The sequence below is a fragment of the Pongo pygmaeus genome, chromosome X (assembly GCF_028885625.2).
Source record: "Pongo pygmaeus isolate AG05252 chromosome X, NHGRI_mPonPyg2-v2.0_pri, whole genome shotgun sequence".
Lineage (NCBI taxonomy): Eukaryota > Metazoa > Chordata > Mammalia > Primates > Hominidae > Pongo > Pongo pygmaeus.
In genome coordinates, this window is record NC_072396.2 from 46,056,728 (window position 1) to 46,065,529 (window position 8,802).

Here is an 8,802-nt window from a genome sequence, read left to right on the forward strand (position 1 = left end):
ACTGTGGCTGAATGGGTGATTTAAAAAAAAGGGAACCCAATGATCTATTGCCTACAAGAAACACACTTCAACTCTGAAGACACACATAGACTGAAAATAAAGGTATTCAAAAGATATTTCATGCCAATGGTAACAAAAACAGAGCATGAGTACCTATACTTATATTAGACAAAAGAGATTTCAAGACAAAAACTATAAGAAGAGGCAGAGGAGATCACTAATGATAAAGGGGTAAATTCAGCAAGAGATATAACATTGTAAATACATATGCACTCAACACTGGAGCACCCAGCTATACAAAGAAAATATTATCAGAGCTAAAGAGAGAGACAGGCCTCTATACAAAAACAGCTGGAGATTTCAACACCTCACTTTCAGCATTGGACATATCTTCCAGACACAAAATGAACAAAGAAACAATGGGCTTAATCTGCACTATAGACCAAATTAATCTAATAATATTTACAGAACATTTCATCCAAGAGCTGCAGAATACACATTCTTTTCCTCAGCACATGGAACATTCTCATGGAGAGACCATATGTTAGCTCACAAAACAAGTATTAAAACATTCCAAAAAATCGAAACACTATCAAGCATCTTCTCTGACTACAATGGAATAAAACTAGAAATCAATAACAAGAGGAATTTTGGAAACTATACAAATACATGGAAATCAACCAATATGCTGCTGAATGACCAGTGGGTCAATAAAAAAGTTAAGAAAAAACTAAAAAAATTTATTGAAACAAATGACTATGAAAACACAACATACCAAAATCTATGGGATATAGCAAAAACAGTACTAAGTGAGAAGTTAATAGCTATAAGCACCTACATCAAAAAAAAGAAGAAAAACTCAAATAATGTAACAATCCATCATAACAAACTAGGAAAGGAGAGTAAACCAAACCCCAAATTAGTAGAGGAAAAGAAACAATAAAGACCAGGGCAGAAATAAATGAATTTGAAATGAAGAAAATAATGTGAAAGGTCAAGGAAACAAAAAGTTGGGTTTTTTTGAAAAGATTAACAAAATTGACACACCCTTCGTGAGACCAAACAAGAAAAAAAGAGAAAAAATCCAAATAAGTAAAATCGGAGGTGAAAAAGGAGATATTACAACTGATACCACAGAAATAGAAAGGATCACTGGTGGATACTATGAGCAACTACAGGCCAATAAGTTGGAAAATCTAGAAGAAATGGATAAACTCCTAGACACATGCAACCTACCAAGATTGAACCATGAAGAAATCCAAAACCCAAACAGACCAATAATAAGTAACAAGATCAAAGCTGTAATAAAAAGTCTCCCAGCAAAGAAATGTCTGGGACCCAATGGCTTCAGTGCTAAATTCTGCCAAACATTTAAAGAAGAATAAAAAGCAATCCTAGTCTGACTAACCAAAAAAATAAAAGAAGAGGGAATACTTCCAAACTGATTCTATGAGATCATTGTTCGCCTGATATCAAAACCAGACAAAGACACATCAAAAAAAAAAAAAAAAAAGAAAAGAAAACTACACGCCAATATCATGTATAAATATTGATGCAAGAATCCTTAGCAAAGTACTAGCAAATGGAGTACTTTAATGTTGTTGAACACATTAAAAAGATCACTCATCTTTATTTATTTTTTTTTTGAATACTAAAACTCCTCTTGATATTCTTGAAATTTCTTGATAACATATGATAATGCAAAAATGTTAGTTATGAATTCACTCATTGAACAGATATGTGCCAAGCCCTGTTTTACATAATGGAGATAGAAGAGTTAAAAAAAAATCTCTGCCCTCAGGGAGCTTACGTTCTAGTGAGGAAATGCAGAAACACAAATAAAAAAGGTAAATGTATCTTTCTATTTATTTTCATGTTCATTTAACCTCTCAGAGAATAATATGTCTAAATATCTAAAATACTATGGTCAGTTTGATCTTGATTTTCATTATTAATTCCTTACTATAGAACTATATAAAAGATCAGAAGCTTAAACATCAAAATATAAAGTGTGGTTATCTCTGAACATTATAATTATAAATGATTTCATAGTTGACATGTCTTTCCTGTTTTTCAAAAATAAGTTCTACAATGAATGTGTATCCCTGCAGAAATATAAAATTTAAAGTCCAACATAAGTCATCACAATTTTTCATTCCTTTTTATTTATTTATAAATTCTGTGTTATTTATAACACAGAATGCTAATAATCAATGGCCTGTATTAGACCAAAATGGCAATAAAGACCAAAAAAAAAAAAAAAAAAAAAAAAAAAAGATTACTCATCACGACCAAGTGAGACTTATCCCACTGATGCAAGGATGGTTCAAAATATACAAATCCATCAATGTGGTACCTCATATGAACGGAATGAATGATCAAAGTCGCATGATCATTTCAGTTGATGCTGAAAAAAGAATTTGATAAAATTAAACATCCCTTTATGATAAAAACGTTAAAAAAACACTGAGGATAGAAGGAACATATGTCAACATAATAAAAGCCAAATATGACAGACCAACAACCAGTGTCATACTGAATGGGAAAAAAACTGAAAGCCTTTCCTCTGAAATCTGGAACATGAGAAGGATCCCCACTGTCACCACTGTTATTCAACATAGTACTGGAAGTCCTAGTTAGAGCAGACAAGAGAAAGAAAGAAAGGGCATCCAAATTGGAAAGGAAGAGGTTAAATTATCCTTGTTTGCAGACAGTATAATCTTAGGTGTGGAGAAAAACTAAAGACTCTACCAAAAAAAAAAAAAAAAACCTATTGGAACTGAAAAACAATTAAGGACAGTTGCAGGGTACAAAATCAACATACAAAAATCAGTAGCATACGTATATGCCAACACTAAACAATCTGAAATAGTAATGAAAAAGTAATCCCATTTTTAGTATCTACAAATAAAATACCTAGGAATTAACTAAAGAAGTGAAAGATCTCTATAATAAAAACTATAAAAAATTGATGCAAGAAATTGAAGAGGACACAATAAAATGGAAAGATATTCTATTTTCATGGATTGGAAAAATCAATACTGTAAAAATGACTATACTATCCAAGGCAATCTAGAGATTTAATGCAATGCCTATCAAAATGCCCATGACATTCTTCCCAGAAATATAAAAAGCAGTCATAAAATTTATATGGAACCATAAAAGATGCAGAATAGTCAAAAGTATCCTAAGCACAAAGAAAAAAATTGGAGAAATCACATTATCTGACTTTAATTTACACTACAGAACTATAGAACTAAAATGTCATGATGCGGGTATAAAAATAGACACATAAATCTGTGGGACAGAGTAGAGAACCCAGAGAGAAATCCATTAATCTGCAGTTCAAAATGAACTCATTTTTGACAAAGGCGCGAAGAACATACACTGGGGAAAGGATAGGCTCTTCAATAAATGGTGCTGAGAAAACTGGATGTCCATATGCAAAAGAATGAAACTAGACCTCTCTCTCTCTCCATATACAAAAATCAAATCAAAATAGATTAAAGACTTAAATCTAAGATCTCAAACTGTGAAACTCTTGCAAGAAAACATTGAGGAAAATCTCCAGGACATTGGTCTGTGTGAAAATTTCTTCAGTAATACACCACAAGCACAGGCAGCCAAAGTAAAAATGGACAAATGAGATCACATTAAGTTAAAAACCTTCTGCACGGCAAAGGAAAAAGAAACAATCAACAAAGTTAAGAGACAACGCACAGAATGAGACAAAATATTTTCAAACTACCCATCTGAGAAGAGATTAATAACCAGAATACATAAGGAGCTCAAACAACTTTATAGGAAAAAGCTAATAATACAATTTAACAATGGGGAACAGAATAGATGTTTTTCAAAAGAAGACATAGAAATGGCAAACAGGTATATGAAAAGGTGCTCGACATTATTGAACATCAGAGAATTGTATATCAAAAACTACTATGAGGTATCGTCTCACCTCAGTTAAAATGGCCTTAATCCAAAAGTCAGGCAATAACGAATGCTGGCGAGGATGTGGAGAAAAGGGAACCCTCATATATTGTTAGTGGGAATGTTAATTAGTATAACTAGCATGGAAACCTGTTTGGAAGTTCCTCAAAAATCTAAAAATAGAGATACCATACAATCCCAATCCTCGGTATATACCCGAAAGAAAGGAAATCAGTATATCGAAGAGATTTCCACACTCCCATGTTTATTGCAGCACTATTCACAATAACCAAGAGTTGGAAGCAATCTAAGCATCCATCAATAGATGAATGGGTACAGAAAATTTGGTACACATACACAACGGAATACTACTCATCCATAAAAAGAACGAGATCCTGTCATTTGCAACAATGTGGATGAAACTGGAGGTCATTATGTAAAGTGAAAATAAGCCAGGCATAGAAAGACAAACTTCACCTGTTCTTACTTAGTTTTGCTAGCTACAAATTAAAACAATTGAATTCATGGAGATACAGAGTAGAAACATGGTTACCAGATGTTAGCAAGGGTTGTGGGTTTGAAGGACAGGGATTGGGGAGGGTTAATGGGTATAAAAAAATAGAAAGAATGAACAAGACCTAGTATTTGCTAGCTCAACAGAGTGACTATAGTCAAAAATAATTTAATTATACATCTTAAAATGACTAAAAGAGTAAAATTGGATTGTTTGTAACACAAAGGATAAATGCTTGAGGTGATGGATACTCCATTTACCCTGATGTGATTATTACAAATTGCATGCCTGTATCAAAATATCTCATGTAACCCATAAATATATACACCTACTATGTACCCGCAAAAATTAAACATTAAAATTAAAAACAAAACAAACAAAGTATATAACAACTCAATAGCAAGAAAACAAGTAACCAACTTTTTAAATGGGCATGGACCTGAATATACATTTATCAAAAGAAGACATATAAATGACCAACGAGTTCATGAAAAAATGTTCAATGTCACTAATCATTTTCAAATTAATACCACAATAAGATATCATCTCACACCTTTTGTAATGGCTTTTATCAAAAAGATGAAAGATAAGTGTTGACAACAATGTGGAGTTAAGGGAACCCTAACACACTCTTGGTGGGAATGTAGATTAATACAGCAGTTATAGAAAATGACGTGGAGGTTCCTCAAAAAACTTAAAACACAACTACTATATGATCCAGCAATTCCACTTCTGAGAATGTATTCAAAGGAATTGAAATCAATATGTCAAAGGGATATCTGCACTTTCATGTTCATTTCAGCATTATTCATAATAACCAAGTTATAGAATCAACCTAGGTGTCTAGAAAGATAAATACTGCATGATCTCATTCATGTGTGGAATCTAAAAATAGTTAAATTCATAGAAGTAGATGATAGAATGATGATTACCAGAGGCTGAGGAAGGCGGACAGAGAGAATGGGCAGTTGAGGGTCAAAGGATACAATGTTTCAGTTAGACAGGAGGAATACGTTTTGATATCTATTGCACAGCAGGGTGACTATAGTCAATGATGATGTATGTTTCAAAATAACTGAGAATAAATGTCAAGTGTATCACCACAAAAAATGTTAAATAAGTGAAATGATGGATATATTAGCTTGATTTAATCATTCCACATTATATACATATATCAAAACATCATACTGTATCCCATAAATATAATAGTTATAAAATATTAAATAAAAATATTAGTAAAACAGTAAAAAAATAAAATCTGGTAATTAAAAGCTGGAGCTGGTGTGCTTTGTCTAGCCTCTGTCTCTTCTCATTCCATAGCAACCTCGGAGGCCATGTGTTGATGATGACAGCTCCAAAAGACTAAATGAGCTTGAATCTCCAAGTCTTTGCCTAGAGTAAAACCACAGGCCAGGAAAATCTGCATTGGACTTCCTATGAGAGAGAAATAAATTCATATTGTGCTAAGCCACTGAGATTTGGAGGTTTTTGAATCACCCCATTACCTCATCCCAAATAAGTTTTGACTGTTGATACTACATGGTGTCCAGAGATATCAGCTGGGATGTGAAGTCTAGACCTTCAGACAGACATGGCAATTTTTCTCTTGATCTTGACTGCCAAGCTGAGCTCTCTTTTCACACTCATAGTGTCTTGTACTACATAACTTAAGGACGGGATGACCATGTAGACCATGTCCCCGATTTGTGTCTAATTACCAAATCAGCCTAATTATTACCAAATTCTTCTATCTACTCATGGAATCCTGCAACTTCAGGCTGCTCCTTCCTGGGACAAAAGTTGTTTTCTAAATTTTTGTGTACACATTTATGGGACACATGTGATATTTTGTTACATACATAGAATGTGTAATGATCAAGTCAGTATTTGGGGTATCTATCACCTCAAATATTTATTATTTCTATGTGCTGGTAATATTTCAAGTCTTTTAGCTATTTTGAAATATATGATACATTGTTGCTAAGTATAGTAACCCTACTCTGCTATCAAACATTGGAACTTATTCCTTCTATTTAACTGTACATTTGTACCCATTAACCAGCCTCTCTTCATCCCTCGTATCCCCACACCACCCTTCCCAGCTTCTGGTATCTATCATTCTACTCTCTGTCTCCATGAGATCAACTTTTTTAGCTCCCACATATGAGTGAGAACATTGGATTTTCTGTGCCTGGCTTATTTCACTTAACGTAGTGACCTCCAGTTCCATTCATGTTGCTGTGAATAACATGATTTCATTCTTTCTTATGGCTGTATAGTATTCCACATTTTCTTTATCCATTTGGCTGTTGATGGATACTTAAGTTGATTCCATATCTTTGTTATTGTGAATAGTGCTGCAATAAACACTGGGGTGCAGATATCCCTTTGATATACTGATCTTTTCCTCTTTGGATAAATACCCAGGAGTGGGATTGCTGGATCACATGGTAGTTCTATTTTAAGTTTTTTGAGAAATCTCCATACTGTTTTCCACAGTGACTGTACTAATGTACGTTCCTGCATAATGTATAAGAATTCCCCTTTTCTCCACATCCTCACCAGCATGTTATTTTCTTCATCTTTTTAGTAATAGCCATTATAGCTGGAGTAAGGTGATATCTCACTGTAGTTTTGATTTGCACTTTCCTGCTGATTAGTGATGTTGAGCATTTTTTCATATATGGCTTGGCCATTTGTATGTCTTCTTTTTTTAATTTCTCTCATCTTTATTTTTATTAAAAAACAAACAAAACAAAGTCACCACCAACCACATGACAACTGGCCAGAGAAGGCCTTGCTTCCCTCCCTCCTTTGCGTCCCCTGTGCCTAGTCTGCAGGGTCAGGGAGGCAGTCGGCACTGATGTTAGTTTTGCCCAAAGGGAGTATTACAAGAGAGGCTTAGGAAAGGGAAGGAAACCTGGACAGGCTTTTCAGCATTGAGAAGTCACTCAAAATGGATTTGCTTTCAATAACTGGTATGTCTGAAATGCAGGGAGGGAAGACCATGCTGTCAACAATCATAACCCGCTTTTTACAGGTTGGCTCCAGGGAGGGTTGGGTCGGAATTGTGTCTTAAGGAAGGAGAATGGTTTCATGAGCTTGCTCAGCTCTCCTGGAACAAAGACAAGGTGCTACATGTTGTTTGTTAGGCTTATACTAGAGCGGGTTTGGGGCTGCGGGTCTGAAGTCCTTGTTAATGCATTTAGTGCTGGTGAGAAGGGTGGGCCCCAGCCTCGGACGCTGAAGTCCTCTAAAGAGAAGGCAGAGACACAGCCTCAGATCCCCGTCACCTTCCACTGAATAAGGGAGATGGGGAGGAGGTCTCAGCGGTTGGCCTCCTGCAAGCCCAGATGCCTGCCAGCCTGGGCCTGCTTCCTTAGCGCTGTGAGAGCTTGTGTCTGGTGGGCAGAGAGGACCAAGTGTAGTCCCTGCAGGGCTGACTCTGCTCAAGGCTCCCCAGCTTTGGGCTTGCCGGGCGACCCTGCTCTGCTACCCAGCGGCGGCTTCAGCTGTGGCACAGGTGATTTAGGCATAGACGCCAGCCATCTGACTGGTGGCGCATTGCTGCCTAGTCCTCGCCAGGCATGGTAGCTGAAGAAGGCGCTCGCTCCGTAGGATAATCACCAAACACGCAAAGAACGAGGTAGCCGCACGCTGGTTATACGGCTGCGTGCCCTTCAGGGACGTCTCATCAACTGCCGCAGAGCAGGCGATGAAGGCGGTGACGTAAAGAACGGTGGCACTGACGTTAAACATCATTAACACTAGTGGCCAGGGCACCATGTACAACTTCATGTGCAGCTGAAACAGGTAGAGGTTGAAGAAGACGATTGTCACCAGCCAGAGGAAGACAGCTACGAACATCACCCAGCCATAGGCCGGGTACAGGTGGTACGGGGTGTCCGCAATCAGGGCCCACACCAGCAGCCCCAGCACCAGCTGCAGCTGCATGAACGCCCCGAGGCGGGAGCGCACGAAGCCCAGGTCGGTGCGCAGCGCCTACACCAGGCTCCGGCGTCCTGCGCGGGACTGCTGGTCCGCGTGCTCACTTTTGACGGGAACTCGGCCATGGTGGCTCCGCTCGCCTCCCTAGGTCTCTCCAGCCGCCGTCGCCGCCCCTCCAGTGGTGGGTGCCAGCTCCCGCACCGCTCTTCCCCGAGGCTCCCTATCCCGCTGCGGCCCCGAGCACTGCAGGAGGCCGTATGCCTTCTTTTGAGAAATGTCTATTTATGTTATTTGCCCACTTTTTAATGGGATTGTGTGTGTGTGTGTAAACTGTTGTTTGAGTTCCTTGCATATTCTGGATATTAGTCCCTTGTCAGATGAATAGTTTGCAAATATTTTCTCCCATTAAC

The 8,802-nt window shown here is 37.4% G+C and overlaps 1 pseudogene; it reads right to left on the reverse strand.

The window, feature by feature from the left end:
- Positions 1-7,972: 7,972 nt before the first annotated feature.
- Positions 7,973-8,517, reverse strand: LOC129025454 (plasmolipin-like; annotated as a pseudogene).
- Positions 8,518-8,802: the final 285 nt, after the last annotated feature.